Here is an 18,508-nt window from a genome sequence, read left to right on the forward strand (position 1 = left end):
AGGTTGATGATTCTTTATGTGGTCTTCCTCTAGAAATGTTTCATTTTTCGATACAAATACTTTATCTTTCTGAGGATTATAAAAATAACTACATTTTGTCTCTTTGGGATAGCCTATAGATAGACATACCTTTGAATGACGTTCCAATTTCTTTGGGTTTTGAACAAGCACATGTGCTGGACAGCCCCAAATCCTGAAGTGACGTAAACTACCTTTACGTCCTCTTCATAACTCGTAAGGTGTTTTTGAAACACTTTTCAAGGGAACCATGTTCAATATATACACCGCAGTCTCTACTGCATGGCCTTAAAAAGAACTTGGCAACTGAGCATAACTTACCATAGAACGAACCATGTCCAATAGGGTTCTATTTCTCCTTTATGCAACACCAATTTGCTGAGGTGTGCCAAGTGCTATGAGTTATGACTGAATTCCGTGTTCTATCAAATAGTCCTTGAATTTTAAGTCCATGTACTCACCACCTCGGTCTGATCGGTGTTTTAATCTTTTTACCTAATTGGTTCTCAACCCTTGCATGTTCCTTGAACTTTTCAAGTGTATCGAACTTATGATGCATTAAGTAAATGTAGCCATACCTTGAATAATCATCAATGAAGCTAATGAAATATTCATACCCTCCTTCCGCTTTAACATTCATCGAACCACAAAGGTCTGAATGTACTAACTCTAAAGGTTCTTTGGCTCTAAGACCTTTTCCAGTAAAAGATATTTTGGCAGCTTACCCTCAAGACAAGATTCACATGGCGGTAAAGAGCTAACTTCTAATTGGTTTAGAAGTCCACTCTTAACCAATCTCCTAATCCTATTAAGATTAATGTGACCTAGTCTTAGGTGCCTAGACATTTGGAGAATTTTTTGTTTTGACTATTTTAAACATCTCTCTATTCAAAATAACTTTTACCTCAGTCAGTTGTAACACATATAAATTATTCTCTAGATTTGCATAACATATTTTATAACCTTTTGAAATATTAACCTTTTGAAATAATGAATATTTCATTGTATTTAAAAGAAACTTTGTAATTTTATTCTAGCAAACATGAGATAGAAATTAAATTCCTTTTCATAGAAGGAAAGTAATAAACATTTTCAAGTAAAATGTGTCTATCTCCAAAAAATTACTTTATATCCCCCACCTCTTTAGCCAAAACAACCTCCCCGATCCCTACCTTAAATGTTGCTTCACCTTCTGTAGGTTGTCTCCAGGAACTAGTTTCCTGAATAAAAGTAAAGATATGATTACCATTACCTGAATCTAATATCCAGGTTAACTTATCATTTTCTACTAAGCATGTCTCAGTGACAAGTGCCTTTGTAGAAAAACAGGGAGATTGAGGACATTCCTCTGTTAAAATATAGTTTAAATCATCAACTGCTAATATATTCGATTTCCATGATCATTTACCTTTAAACATGTTGGAAGCGAGTAAATTTGAAGAATTCAACATGCTGAAATTATAAACAAAATCTAATTCGTGAATTGCTTTTAAACCCAATCAGATTTTAGTAAAGTAATAATGTACCCAAATTTCATTATTTTATTTGCAATGATACTATAGTGAGCCAGAATAAGTGCTACCGAGGGGCAGTCAAATATTCCTTCACTAAAGCAAGACAATCTTGACTAAATACTATCTCCAAAATAACTCATATTTTGATAATCATTTAGCTACCATTTTCGGTCAATAACGTACTAACACTTAGCAATTCTGTAAGTGTAACCCTCCATTTTCAGATCTCAGAGATTAGTGGCCCCAAAGATGCTACCGAATTGGAGAGTCAAAGTTGGGAAACTTAAGAAATCCTATCCATTTTTTGAGTTTGAGTTGTTTTGAATCCTACGTTACAACCCTCCGAGGGGATAGCCATGGTTAGCGACTAGCTAATGACGCCTTAAAGATGACAAGCAGGCGTAACATAGGAATCTCACGGTCCAAACTAAGGGAAGAGACCACAGGAGATGTTGACATACATCCTTCACCCACTTACTTTGAACTAGTTCCCCAATTCACCTTGCTATTGACTCATGAAAACACTTTCCGAATGGAGCTCACTCCCAGAGTGACACGAAGTGTTGCATGGATCTCATAGTGTTAACTCTTAAGGACGTGAGAGCTAAGAGCAACATATCATATATGTTATTAGTCTTCAACTAAAGTGTTATATTTGTTTTTGGGTAAATCTTTACTTAGGAATGTTCCAGCTAATTAAACAACCCAAGTCTATGTGGTTTATCCAAGTATAATGTTTATAATTGAATTTAATCTATGATGTCTAGGTGAAAAACCAATTTTGACACCTCACATCGCTCACATGTGCTCATAAAATCAGTTAATAACGCTCGATTATTCGGCCATAATCCTCAGGTAGGAGGTGTTCCGTAGACCATCAACTTAAGTACCCCCAACCTTAGACATGATTATATACCGGTTGAGTTTGTAACTGTATTTTACAAATCAACCTATTTTAACTATTAATACAAGTGGTTAACCTTGTGAGCATGCAACTTATCTTTGTTATGGATTTTAATGTCTAATCCAATTTTATAACAACTTATAAAACAATAGACATATTTTGCATCCATAATATGCTTTTATATAACAATTATATAAACATTCATTCCATGCATTAATATAACAACTTATAGAAAAAACATGGAATCCTACACATGCATACTATATATTACAACACTTATAACATACTTGCAATGCATGCTACATGCCTATTATGTGGTGGGATTTTAAATCTACATGGCATACAATATGCACACAATAGATAAATTATTTAATTCATACATTCACAATGCATAATTAAATAAACACACTAAAATGGACGGTTTTGGCATCCTAAGCTAGCTAAAAGCTAAACTTATTATAATAATAAGGAGAAAACAGTCTCAAACTGCCTCCGAACACTTTGTACCAGCTCAAACCACTTGAAAAACGCTTGAACCAACCTCAAAAACCCAAAAATAGCAAAAACTGCCCAAAACCGATCAGAACTGGTCAAACCAGTCAAACCGGATTGGTCCAGACCATCTGAACCGACTGAGCTACCAAAGTTAGGCGCGTGGGTCAACGGAGCAAACACGGGTCGACAGGTTGGTTGGGCGCAGGTGGAGACACGGACTGGCGTGCATTGGGCCTCAACATGCAACAACTGACGAATGTCAGGTCGGGTCAGACGGGTCGCTGGGTCTAGGAGCTACTACGCACGCCAGCACTTCCTTCGCGGGTTAAGCATCATTCCGGGTCCCGTCGTCGGGTCGTGAACTGAATTTGGAGGAGTTTTCGAGTCTGTAAGTTATTTTTTCACCAAATTGAAGTTGTCTTTTTGCTAGAAACGAGCAATTACAGCCTAAAAACCCTAATGACTCTAGAAACTTTACAGACCCTTCATAGCACGTCAAAGCCCATAAAACATCGAGCAATTACAATAATTATAACAAACCAAGAGAGAATTTGGATGGCAAATCCAAAATTATCCTTTTAAAAACACAAACATTCATCATATGAATCAATACCCACCATGCAAAATTGAGTACATTAAGCATGCTCTGATAGCAATTGATAGAACGGACATATGCACAACGGAAGGAAAAACGAATCTAAAGTACTCTAATTAGGTTAATTTTAAAGAATAAACATGCTATTAAAACAAATAAAAGGGGAAGAAGAAATACAATCTTTGTAGTCTCTAATCTTCTCCAAATCGGTTCCAATCTCCTTACAAATGGTTCATAGACCACCACAAGAGTCTTCTCGACTATTCTCTGGCCTTAGAACAGGATGATGGGATCTGGTGAATGACTAATTTGGAGAGGAAAAAGCTAAGTCTTCGAGAGAAAAAAAATTACGAGATTATCACATAATCTCATAAATTTTTACTTGGCCAAGAAGTTTAAAATTCATTAAACTCTTCCTTTTAAAGATCATTACATGTAAAACATGCAACTTTGAGTTTGATGAGAATTTTGAAAAATTCACCAACTCAAAGTGGGACTAGTGGGGCAAGTGTCTTCAAATGAAGACAACACTTAGCAATGCAAAAGTTGACATTTCCTACTCACAAATATTAGATCTTTCCACTAACTTGGTCAAAGGTCAAAGTTTGACTCTCAAAGTCCAAAGCCAACAATTTGACTTTAATTACATTTTTTTACCTGGTCAACAATTTTGACTTTTAATGCAATTTTGACCAATTCAATTTAATTTCAAAATTAATTCTAATAATAAATTTTAAAATTAAATTAATATTAAATAATTAATTAAACAATTTAATTAATTTAATTTAATATTAAATCCAACACTAATCCCAATCAATATGAATCCCTAATCATAGTCCTGATATTTAAATAAGATTTAAATATCTCTTATTTTCTCTCTCTTTATGTTTAATTCACAATTAAACATTGGGTTAAATATATTGTATATATTTAACGCTTTGGTCTAAAAATCGAATTTGAACACTTTAAATCGCTTTGCTCCAAAAATCAAATTTGAACACTTTAAATTCGTTCGTCACACCGTTCTAAGGTTTAGTTCGATATGAGCTAGTAGGGGGACCTCATGGACCTACAGATAATGGGCTTCAACAATCCGAGATTAACGGCCTAAACTCTTTAACCTAATTAACCACCATTTGTTAACTACCGGGTCACCCCACTAAAGACCAGTAGTTGCACTCCCCTCACTGTAGATATATTATGTCCACTTGATATAACCATGATTAATAAGTTAACCCTTCACAGGTTATTCTTAATAACGATTGGGTTAAAAGTTGTTCTAACCCCGAGATTACATGTTGCTCTTTATGTCTTGCTGATCCTCTAATGAACAATTGGTTTGTGATCCAATCACTAAACTGAGTCCCTCTCGGGCCAATGAAAGGGTGGAGTCCTTTGTTCAAGACCTGGAGTTAGCACTTAAGGGAACAACCTCTCTAATAAAGATAATCCCAAATAAACAGAAGTTCATAGTTAGCTCAGGATTAAGGTCAAGTTACATAGGTCATCGCTTTAAAATAGTCAGTCATAAAAAGAAACAATGTTATAAAGTAAGAGTGACTTATTTGTTGGTCCGATCTTATGAAACTCAATGCATAGGATGCCCCGCTCCTCATGTCAATACATGAACGAATCAAGATCACTTCGTTTGTAGCACTTTACAACAAATTGTAACAATTACAGAGTGGGCCACATCTAATAGTGTTACCAGAATAAGGTACCCAACCTTATTCTTATACTATAGACCATTTTGGCTATTTGCTAAACTTGATCCACTCTTATGTCTCCACATAAAGTTCATGTATTCATATAATAGTCATGGATCTTTAGTTTATTGGATTTAGTCTTTACAAGTGCAATCACATATTCAACAACAGTTTTATTGAATAAACGTCAGTAACATCTTTATTGATAATAGAATATGTTTAACATTACATAACACGAGTTTTAGGACATACAATCCAACATCACTACCACTAATCCTATTTTTTTTTAGTACTATTCTTTTTCAAAATGGTAGCCAACCTCTTAAGTTAAGGATGAGAGATGGTGACTCAACAATTAAAGATAGATATGGATGATGAAGTCGAGTCGAGTCGAGCATAACAACCTTAAAAAATTGTGATTCCTGGAGGTAACTAGGATTTACTTCTTTTATTGCTTTCTTAGTGTAGGCTTCTTTATGTTATTTTTATTTTTATTGAGCTTAATTTTTCCTATCTCTCTTTGATATTTAGGTTTTTATTGTCGTTGAGAAGATGGAGATAATTATTCTTAGTTGAGCCAAATATCACCGCCATATAGTGTGCCAAATTTCAGGGAAGATTCCTATTTCTCATTTATTTTGTCCCTTGTTTTTAGTTCTTTATCACATTGGGGACAATGCTCGATTTTATGTTGGGGGTAGAGGATGTCTATGTTCTAGCTAGGGTCTTGAAGCATTTGAGCATGGGTTGTTCTGTTTGTGCACTTTATATGGATGTTTGCTCATGTTGTGTGGTTCGTTATTAGGACTAGTTGATGACATACTCCCTTGTGCTTTTCCTTGCATAATATAGTGTTTGAGATGAATAATAATGATTTTAGCCATTTCTAAAAAAATTTCTTACTTTTCATGCACACTTAAGTTCTTTGTCTGTCTATATTAGGTCTTGCATGCTTAGAATTGTATTATTTAGCTTGTATTTTTGTTGCCACTCCAAAAGACCCTAATGATTAGATAGTGTCTTGTACGATAGGTTGTAATGTAATACTAAGAAGTAAAAATGATTTATATACATGGTTTTTAAAAAACATGCAGATAAAAAATGTTGCACTAAAAAGAAAATATCATGAATAAAGAAAATTAGACTTGTAATGTTATGCATGACTAGAGGTAGAAAAAAGCTACCTTTACTATGATTAGTTAGGACACTCATGAGAAAAGAGTGAGTATAGTTTCCTACAGAGATGTGTGAAAGCTAATGCCCTTAAATAAAATGAATGCAAGTTCAGGGGTCTAGAGTTTAATTTGAGGCACCTCAGTTGACATATTACTACTTTGATTTTTTTTTTTTTGGTACTTTATAGCGCATGAGCCAGTGTAGGGGGGAAAAAAAAACAAATTGAGATCCATTAAAACCATTTGTGTTGCTAGGACTTAACTAGAAGGGCTTTGAACTTACTATTGCATGAATAAGTTTACAATTGGTTTTAAATTGTGCTTCATTGATTTTTTATGAATTGATTTCATTGTTGAATGTAAGTTAAATCTTAGGAGATTGTTGAGATTTGAGTAACGAACCATGCAATTTAAGTGAACATATCCTTGTACGATTGTGTGCTTTATTCTACCTTGCTCGAGAATAATCAAGAATTAAGTTGGGGGTGTTTGATAACACTGAAAATGTACTATCTTGGTCTATTTAATTTAGGATTGTTCTTGAATTTTATGTGTTTAACTGGTGATTTTATAGGTATCAAACATTTAAGAGGTAGAGTCGGGTGTTATAACAAAATAGAGCTAGAACAAGTCGAAACGGAGCTTAAATTACATTAACCGAGAAGAAAAAATTGAGAAATATCCATTTTGCCCTTGCTTGCACAGCATCGTGATGCCCTATGGTGCCATGCTCGACACTGTAAGGAAAAATACCCCCTAATCATGAAAAGCACACAACACCACGACGCTTCGAAGTTTTGTCTACATGAATCTTTTGTCAGCATCGTAGCACTGCACCCTAGCATCACAGTGCCATCATTATTTTTATAAACAGAAAATTTAGCAACCTAGGGTTTTTTTTCTTCGATTCCATTTGATTGCAGCACCGTTTTCTCTCCTATTTTCTCCCATTTTTGGATCAGTATATGTATCTAAACTCTATCCCATTGATCGTCATGTCGATTATGGGCTAACGTCTTTTTAGCTTGGGTTTTAGGATTTTTTTCGCTATTTTTATGTCTTTGTGAGATTTTGAACTAGATTACATATTATTTGCTATTTCAATTTTGTTTTTAATGGAATATTATCAATTGTCACATACATGGAAATTGTATGATTACTGCTTTAGATTAATGTATAATTCATGACACTTGATTGTATGCTGATCCGTAGAAAACGATAGATTAGGTTAGCTTGCAAATTGAGTAAGATAAGTATTGTCCTAATGAACTTAGGATTGAATTAAACGAACATTTAATTAGGCGCTTGAAAATTAAATATTCCACCTAACATTTCCCTAGACCTTCATACAATTAGCACAAATTTGAATTTGCATACTTTTCATCAATTCGACTTGGACTAATTAGTTGATTAGGATGAGTATTAATTAGCTTTTCTAATTAATTCGTTTAGATGTAAGCAATTACTTAATTCCGATAATGAGAATTTGATGATCAAGTATGTTGAGTAAGGAAATTCGTAATCACCCAAGCTAGGTTTCCTCATATAATTTCTAAATTTTTACTTTGTGCATTTATTTTATGCAGTTTAAATTTCTTACAATCAATCAATCTCACAACCCCTTCCCCTTTAGGTTACGTAGGACTGTAAACCATTTAATTTAGAAACTCTTCGGTTCCCTGTGTTCGACCTATGCTACCATTATTACAGTCTTGGTAGGAATGGAAAATTAATTTAGTCCGGAATTCGATAACAAATTCTGCACTACCAAATTGGCACTGTTGGGTCTATTTGGTGGAGAATTCAGATTTTGTTTTATGTTTTCAGATTCACTGAATTCATCAAGTATGTGTTTGGCAAACAACTCGAATTCTGTTATTTAAAATTGTTTTCGAATTTTGTGTCCAAACAATGCAAATTCTGAAAATATTTTTATTTTTTCACTATATCAAGATTCAAAATTTTAAATTTTAAAATAGAAAATTATATTAAATAAAGATAAAAATATTTAGAAATACAATATGTCAGGTTATAAATTTAATTAATTTTTTTAAAATATACAATATGTATTATGTAATGTATTGTAAATTATATAATATTACAACTAAACTCACTATAGTTCATTGTCAACTAAAATATTAATTGGTAACTACAACTAATTTTATAATTTATAAATATACCATATCAAACATATTTTAAACAATTATTTAAATTAAATTTCCATTTCTAAATGGCTACCAAACACATATCTGAAAATAAAAAATATAAATTTATTTTTATCGAACATGTTTAGTTTACCTATTTTTTAAAAGCGACTAAACTGCTACTAGATTCAAAAGCGCATTTTTAAATGCATTTAAAAAAAATATGTAAATCAGACGTAATTTAAACATTAATTTTCAGAATGTTCTGTTTTCCAAAAGAGAAAACATTAATTTAAACATTTATAAATTAGATTTTTTTTTTTTCAAGATGTGAGAAGGAAGGATTCAAAGTGTGAGAAGAAAAACTAGCTAGACTGCATCAAGCAAAATTATCACTAAATTTCTTTTTCCTTTTTTTAAGAGAGGGATGAATTCACATTTCAACTTCATAGTTGAATGTGTATATACCTTAACCAATTAAGTTAGGTTTAAGTGAGTCTATCAACAATATTTTAATGTTAATTAACTTCCAAAAAAAAATTAGATTTGAGATCTTTTCTCTATCTAGAATTAAAAAATATATTTAATGAAGGTAGGCTTTTATTTATTTTATTATTTTTCTTTTTTGTCGAGTGTAATGGAATATTAATCACAAACTACCATTTATTATTATTATTATTATTATTTTTTTAAAAAAACTCATTTAGTAAATGTTCATGAACCAACTTTAGTGGTTAAACAAATATATAAATCATCATATAAGAAGATAATTGGAATGAGTAACAATTCTAGGGTTATTAATTAAGGATAAATTATAAATACAGTAAAATCTATCTGTGATAGGCTTTATCATTGATAGACTCCTATTAGTAATATAATCTATCACTTATAGACTCTTATTAGTGATATGATGTGTCATTGATAGATTTTGAAAGTTAAATATAATTTTTTTATATTTGTAAATTCTTTTACATTATGCTATATTTACTAATATTTTGAATTTGATTGTTATATTTGCAACTTTCATGAGTTTCAAGTGTTAGGCCAAAAGATTTTTTTTTAGAAAAACTACTTTTTGGTCCCTAGCTTTTAGGTAATACATAAATTAAGATATAATAAGTGCCAAAAGTTAGGTCAAAAGATTTTTTTAGGAAAAATACATTTTAATCCTTAAATTTTGGGTCTAGTTTCTATTTAATCATATGTTTCAAAATGTTACACATTTAATCCTTAAGTTTTGTGTTTGGTTTCATCTTGTCTATAAGTTTCAAAATGTTGCAATTTTAAATTGAAGATTTGAGTTTTTTTTTTTTTCCAATTTAGTCCATAGGTTTCAAGGTTTACACTTTTAACCTCTATTTTTAGTAAATACTCATTTTTCATCTTTAGCTTAATGTTTATTAATTAATTTAAAAAAATTAAAACTAATTAAGTTTCACTATTTTTCATCACGATTAAAATTAAATGTAAAATTTAACTTCATAATTATTTTAAATTAATTGATAGACATGACTACCAAAGACTGAAAGTGAGTTCTTAATGAAAAATCGAGATAAAAAAGTTTAAATAATTTTGAAACCTAGAAATAAAATTGAAATAAGACTTAATCTCAAAGGTAAAATTTTCGTATTCTTAAATCTAGTGACCAAATTGAAATCAAATTAAACAAATTAAGGACTAAATGTGTAACACATTTTAAAACTTAAAAACCAAACAAAAATTAGATCCAAAATTTAAACGAGTCATTAAAAAGTTATTTTTTCTTGAATTATAATTTAACCCTTTGTTTATTTTAAATAATTGAGAAGATTAAAAGTATTCTAAATATATATAATATACATATGATTATTAGTGTTTCTTTTAAAAAAATACATATGATTATGTTTTCCCTCATGCTATTTCTTTTTCCTAATACAATAATTATAAGGATGAAGTATCGAAATACCAACTTCTTACTATATAATATAAAAAAGAAATCCGATCTTTCACATGTTTATCTTAATTTTTTTTAAATATAGAATTGCATCCATAAAAAAGGTATTTTCAATAATATTTTTCTAAGATATGATTGTTTTTTCGGTGAGATCATCAATGAAAAAAAAAAATTACTAGAAGACAAAATAATTTAAAACGTTGTGTAGTAAGAAGCAGCATTAAAATAAAATAAAATAAAATAAAATAAAATAAAAAAGGTCGGTAAAGATAATCAACGGTTGAATATAATGTTTTTAGAGGAAGTTGAATTTGAACTTCTAACCATTTTTTTTTAAAGATAAGAATACATCAAACAACAACCACAACCCTACTTTTCATATTCATGAAGAATAAGGAGGGAATACTATCCGAAAAAACCTCTTTTTATTAGTCTCTCTAGAAATATGATAAAAATACATAATATTAATCGATTTTCCTACATGTATATATATATATATGAGAATCCCAATTTTAGAAAAAGAAACCTCATCTCTATTAAAAAGTTTGATAACCTCTAAGGTATCATTTTCGATCTTAAGCAGAAGGCATATGTCTTACTAGATTAGATATGTCCAACATTTTAATTGGAGGCAATTGTAACTTGAATAAAAAAAAAAAATTTGAAAATTGAATGCGTGTCCCTAGGTTTTGTTTTTTGCAAATATGTTAAAACACTTTTGCTTGAAATTTTGATTGCTATGTGATTTTTATGTGATTATTATGTGATTGCTATCTGATTTATATGTAATTGTTACATGATTATTATGTGATTGTCATATATGCAATTACAAGAAAAGTTGAAGTAATGACTTTAATTTCTTAAAATATATTTGTCATACAATGCAATTTTCCTTTTAATTGAGTGATATAACTAAAACAATTTAGATATGCTTATGGATTGTTGTGAATATACGTTTTTAATTAATAATTAATATTGTAAGTAAAATTAGATATGATGAAATATGTCAAAAGTTAGGAAAATGGACTGGAATTAGGCTTAAATAACATTAAGGGCAACTAATCATGGATCCAATCAAATCTAATTCTAACTTACTTATGCAAGATAAGAAAAAAAATCAGTTCATCATAATTCTAAGATGAAAAGGTAAACTTCAGATTATTCTCTCTATAAATCGTATTATTATGACTCAATATAAAGTAACTTGAACTCCATCTAAAACTTTAACTTTCGATTTCTTCTTCATTCTTAAAGTTCTATATCTCTGACATAACCATTAGTTTTTTTTTTAAGTTTTCTCCACTTCAAACTGTAAATTTTTCATTGTTATTACGTGAAGGTCAGACGTGTTTTCGTTGAAATCTATTAGTGATAGACTATATCACTAATAGAAATTTTTCATTGATAGATTTTACTATATTTATAATTATTTAAAAAATATTGTTATACACTAATTACCATTGTATATGTAATAATTTTGAGAAATTTTAACATGTGGCATATATTTTAAATAACATATTTCAAACTTTTCTATCCTTTCAATCATGTAAACATTCTTCCTCTCTCTATAATACAAGCACTTTTATATAATTAGCTCTCTCACTAATCAACTCTTTCTCCCTCTATAATACAAAAAAATTTACTCTCTCTCTCTAGCTAATACAAGAAACATTACATTTGTCTCTCCACCCTTTACTTCTCTCTCCCACTAAAATACTCAAAATTTTTGCATCCCTCCCTCTCACCTCTCTCTCTCTCTAGCTAATACAAGAAACATTACATCTCTCTCCCACTAAGATACTAGAAAATTTTGCACCTCTCAAACTCTCTCTTCTTGATACCCAAAAAAAAAAAAAAATTCTCTTTATTGGAATGTCTTGAATATGTTATCTAACATTTCGAACGACCAAATATGGGGTCATCGAATTGGGGTCCAAACGCGACACGTCTTGATGGGACTCAAGGGAAACGTCCTCAAACTTAAGTTATTCATATGCATCAAATTTACATTATTTACGATTTTCATGCTAGGTTTTCGAGAAATACGTTATACAAAACTCTCTAAGCCTAATAATATTTCTTATCTGTAATTTGATACGATTCTCTTCTCTTGTCTTTGAATGCAGCGGACACACTATTATTGAACGATATAAATCTATATATTGATTCTTACGTTGTTTGTTCATCTCTAATTATCTATTTCTTAATACTCTCACATTAGAATACTCCAAAATTTTCCTTCTCTCTCCCTCTCTCTCTCATTACAACTCATACATATGAATATGAAAAGACCTGGCACGTCTCTCTTTAACACACACAAACATACTACGGTTTTGTTTTTGTTTTAACCGCACAGCCGCCACAAGTAAGGACAACGACAGTCCCATTCCCGTACTCACTTTCCCGACAGACCCCTCATCACGTGCAACCCCCTTTCTTCTTCACAAAATTATTCCATCAATGCTTAAATGTAGAGAGAAAAATACTAAAAAAAAAAAAAAATACTTCAAATTTTGTACCTAACATGTACATTTTTTAATACGCTCGAATCTTCGACCTCAAACTTAAAATGTCATATAAATTACCATTAAACTAAATTCATTTTTAACCCGAATCCATGAGTTAATTAACTAAAAAGTACTCACATGATCTTCACTAATTTTTCCTCCTTGTTTCTATTTTTCTATTTTCCATTTTATTTACTCCCAACATTTTCTATTACCTTCTTCTCTCTCTTTTTTTCAACTTATTTTATTTTATTTTTTTATTATCATCATTAATTATTCTTCTTTTTTCTTTTTATTCAGCACCACCACTGCCTTTATTATTATTATTTTTTTATGCTGAATACATATATTCCCCACTCTCACAAAACGACATCACTTTGGATTTCTTTCATGGATACTCTCCCCACCTGCCACTCTTCACCCTCCCTCAGATTCTTATCCATCCATCTTCATTCTCTTATTTTAATCCAATTGACATTTTCATCATTTAATCTTATATATGTTCCCTCTTATGTAATTAATTAACTTGTTTGATCTATTAAGGTTGTTATTACTCTTTAATGGTTTAACTCTTGTTTTTCACATCTAATTCTTTTTATTCAACATGTATGAAGTGGAGAATTCGAATATATGGTCTCTTAATCGGAAAAAAATGTATTAGATTAATTTATACATGTTTCTTTTTCTTAAATTATTCGTTATATTTTTTTGTGTGAGTTTCTAAACTTCGAAAATGTTTATCTTAACTTCTAGATGGATGTAAGAATAATTGTTTATTTTTTATTTTTTAATTTTAATACAATAATTATGGAGATAAGAAATTAAATTTCTAAACTTTAACAGAGACCGTGCATGTCAAATATTGCTACCTCACTTTGACTCATGATTGATCGTTCTAGTCTTGAAAGTTAAAAGGTATTTTTCTATCCAATGTAGAATAATGGAAAGGACCACCATGGTTATATCTTCAGATTTAAAAACTAAAATTCATACTTTGAAATTCTATAGACCAAAATAGAATAAATAAAGCTTTTCTTGAATTTTTTGGCCTCATCATTGAAAGTTTTTGCTTGAAATACCTCCGAGTTTAAATATTAAAAAAAACAATACAATTATTTCTATATCATACATATATTTTTGTACAAAAAATACACTTTAAAGAACAAATTATTTTGTTTACACCATATTTTTGTAATATTATGGTTCTTCTCTATTTCGTTGATGTAGCTAACACACTTAGTGAACCACGTAAATATGTATATTGATTCTCTATTCTTTTTATGTTTTCTATATGTTCGCACGAGGTTTTTAGAGAAACTTGTTTCGTTGAGTGGAACTTGTGTTGATGTTTATTTGATGCGACGTGCTTCGATCTCTAGTACTTGATCCTCTTATTCTCTCAGTTGAATGCGTACGCTTGACTTGAAGAAGTGGAACACATGATTTTCTTGAAGTTGAAGTCTTGGAAGAGTCCTCGTATCATCAGGAGACTTGTGTCTTCAAAAAGTATAGCTTTAGGAGTATAGGAGTCTTTTGATTGTTGGGAGAATTCTCTTTGGGCTCTCGGGAATATAGAATTGCTGACCCCTACAAATGAAGAGAGCTCTTTTATTTATAGAGTTCTCAGATGGGCTTTGTGGGCTTGGGCTTGGTTCGTTTATGAGTCTGGCCCATGGGCCTAATTAGTTGGACTTGGACTTATTTTGGGCCAAATTAAACCCATTTTCAGGCTCAATTGAACTTTAGCCCAAACTATAATATCAAATTGGGCCAAATTAATTTCATTCAATCCAATGTTTGTGATGAAAACACGCGCATCATCAGACTTTGCCAATTTATGTCTTCAATTTCAATTTGGGGACACATGTCAACTTCTAATTGGTCCTAAGTTCAATTATTTGGAGTTTCGTCACTAATTTAGTGAAGGATGTGACAATTTGTGATTGGTCCAAAATTTCTCCTTCAATAAATGCATTTTTCGAGATTTATGCATATATATGGGTGGATGAATCTCGAAAAAGATGAAGTTAGAGTCAAAATACAAGTTATTTGCTCTTGATTTAAACTCCATTTGATGTGCCAACGAAACTATGAACTTAGTACTAGAATTTGGGATAAATTGGGAATATGCACAAATTTTAATTTGAGATTCAACTCCAACTTGATTTAAATTTGAGATAAAATTTAGAATATAACCAAATTTTAATTTGAAAGGAATTTTAGATCTTACCTGCAATTCGATTTGGAAATAGGGATAAAAACTTAAATTAGGATGAATTTGAGATAAAATTTGGAAGATGCCCAAATTTGAATTTTACATCAATTTGAGACTTTATCCTTAATTTAATTTGACTTGAGGATAACAATGTGTGTAATTTGAATTTTTGGATAAATTTTGGAATATAGCCAAATTTTAATTTGAGATTTTATCCTTAATTTAATTTGGCTTTGGGAATAGGAGGTAATTTGGATGGTTTGAATTCATGGATGAAATTTGAAATATGTCCAAATCTCACTAGAAGTTAAATTTGAGGACAATATATATATATATATATATATATATATATAAGCTCGACAACGGTAGAATCCTTAATTTGATTTTTTTTAAAAAATTAATATGAAATTAGGATAAAATCAAATTAGAAATTCTAATAAAATCTAATAATTCAAACGAAATCTTTATGATTTAATTTCCTATTTATCATGGAACCTAGTGAATCCTCTATAAATAAGACCCCAAACCCTTGCATTCGAGCAGTCACGCACAAAGGTAAAGAAAAGAACAACTTTTTTTTTCTCTCTTTTTTCTTTTCAAAAATTTTCTTTCTTTCTTCATTCTTATTTTTTAATTTCATTTTTTTGAATTTAATTTTTTTTACTAACTTGCCTCCATTTTTTTTTACAAGAATTAAAGCTCATCGTAACTTGCATTCGAGGGAGTAACTTTTTTTTTTTTTATCTCACCAACTCCTTATTTTTTATTTTTTTGCAAAGGGTGAGTTTTTTTTTACAGCAATGCCCCGATACATGACTGTCGTCTTGACACATATAGGAATGACCCCGAAAAGGTCTAAACAACCCTATTATATCGCCACTTATTTATCAATATAGGGATGACCTCGGAAAGGTCTAACAACCCTATTTGATCAACATATGATGACCCCAAAAAGGTCTAACAACTCTATTTGATCAACATAGGGATGACCTCAGAAAGGTCTAAACAACCCTATTACATCACTTCTCGATCAACATAGGGATGACCCTAGAAAGGTCTAACAACCCTATTTGATCAACGTAAGAATGACCCTGGAAAGGGCCAAACAACCCTATTACATCACTTCTCGATCAACATAGGGATGATCTCAGAAAGGTCTAAACGACCCTATTATATTATCACTTCTTGGTCAACATAGGGATGACCCTAGAAAGGTATAATAACCCTATTTGATCAACGTAAGGATGACCCTGGAAAGGGCCAAATCAAGAGCTAAGCGATTACCACAATCTCAACCGAATGCGGTAATAAAAAACAACACCGCATGCGGGCAAACAATCGAAGATGCAAAAGAGCAACGCAATTGCGGAGGATCCAGATACATGTATAGCTGACAGTTGTGCATTTCTAACGGGATTGGTCGCGTAACAGAAGGAATATTCACTCCACCATTTTTGGAATTCCCATAACAATAAAGTGGGGTCCACACTGCAGAGAGTCAAAGCTGAGTCTATAAATAGCCTCTGAAATTCTATGAGAAAAGATACTTGATACGGGGGATAATTGATACGAGGCTATTGAGAGAGAGGCTAATCTGAGTGCTGATCGGAGAAGATCCGGGAAGAAAAGAGACAAGGCCGAGAGGTGAGTCTCAGGGCAGAATCATTCCAAATCCCCGCCGTGAAGCTCTGTACCTAGATCAACTCTACCAGTTAAGCAAGCCTGAGAGGGAAGCTCATCCTTCCATTCACTCCATACACCGGCAAACGATTTCTCAATCCAGATCTGTGTCAAGACGTTGACACTATTCTATATTTGTTTCTAACTCTATCATCAATTGTATCTCATTTTCTTAGTCTAAATCATTCACACCATGTATCAGACGCTTGATTTTATAGTTAAATGTCATGATCATTTTCATCTCCATATTTCTGTCTACTTCCGTTCCTCCATTAATCGCTTCCTCCACGACGTTTTCTTAATCCCTCAGTAATTAGCATGAATTAAACAAGTAAATTAATTTGTGCTAAAGGAATAAATATGTTTAGCTAAAGCATGCTAGACGACATCTTCACCTGTGAGAGCAGAAGTGAAGATGATATTCTGATCTGTCGAGAGAAGGTTAGAAGAATGCGTTAACTAAAACGAGAAGTACTTCCAGAGGTGGAAGCAACCTTGCATTCATTACGTTCATCCTTGTTTCACCACAGAGATGTGGGAACACGGCCGATCACCGAGAGGTGTACGCCAAGGGAAAGTGGAACCGTAGTTATATCTTTAATGCAATTAATGAACTTATGCTGTTTGTACTAATTATCTTTTCTCTTTTTGCTTCGTACATTAAGCCTTGCCACCACATAACACGATTCTTTGTATAATCTTCACAGTCAGTCTCAAACTCGGTATCATGTATCATGTAACCTATATCTTGTATCATCATAGATTAGTATTTTATCACACCTTACTTTTATCGCAATTTACTTTATTGTCTCATTTTTATCACTTATCTTTACTTTACTGCACAATTTACCTTATCGCATGTACAAACCACACTTTTATTAAATTGAAAAACCCCCGGTCGCATATATCAAAATTGTAATGCAATTAACCTAAAAAAATCCCTGTGTTTGACCTCGGATCACATCGAGAAACTTGCGGTGGAATTATACTTGGTTCCAACGCAAGGAAACTTGTGACAATGCACAGCATACTATAAGAACATTCATTAATAATGCATATCTAGAAGTAATATTGCATAAAGAAAATAAAGTCATCATTCATCCATGCGTTGTATGACATAAGATCATAAGAAGATTAGAATTCATTTTATGTTGTCAAGTTTATGGCAATAAGAACATGGACGTGTTCATTCACTCATATTCATATTTGTCCACATGCTTAAAGATACAAATTATGTCATCACGAGCCAACCTTAGAATCAGCTTCTTTGTATTCTTTGTCAACTTTACCAAAATGAATTCATTCATATTCATATTTGATTGCAAGATGGTGGACAACTACCTTTGGATCAAGCCTCGACATCTCTTTGTACGATAGAGCAAAAATGTCATTGTTCCTCTTTTGAATCAAATTCAAAAGATAGCTGCACATCATATATTTTCCTTCTTCCTCTCTAGAGAGAGATGCGCTGATGAAATTTGGGCATGGCTCCTCTAGTGTGCCAAGATTCACCTCTTTGAGTTTTTCCATCGTGGATTGACCACCATCCTCCTGATCTAGTGGAGCATCTTCCACCTCATTTTCAGTCATTTCATTTTTGGACTCTTCGATGATGGTAATGT

The sequence above is a fragment of the Benincasa hispida genome, chromosome 12 (assembly GCF_027475165.1).
Source record: "Benincasa hispida cultivar pf3 chromosome 12, pf3_genome.v1.1, whole genome shotgun sequence".
Taxonomy (NCBI): domain Eukaryota; kingdom Viridiplantae; phylum Streptophyta; class Magnoliopsida; order Cucurbitales; family Cucurbitaceae; genus Benincasa; species Benincasa hispida.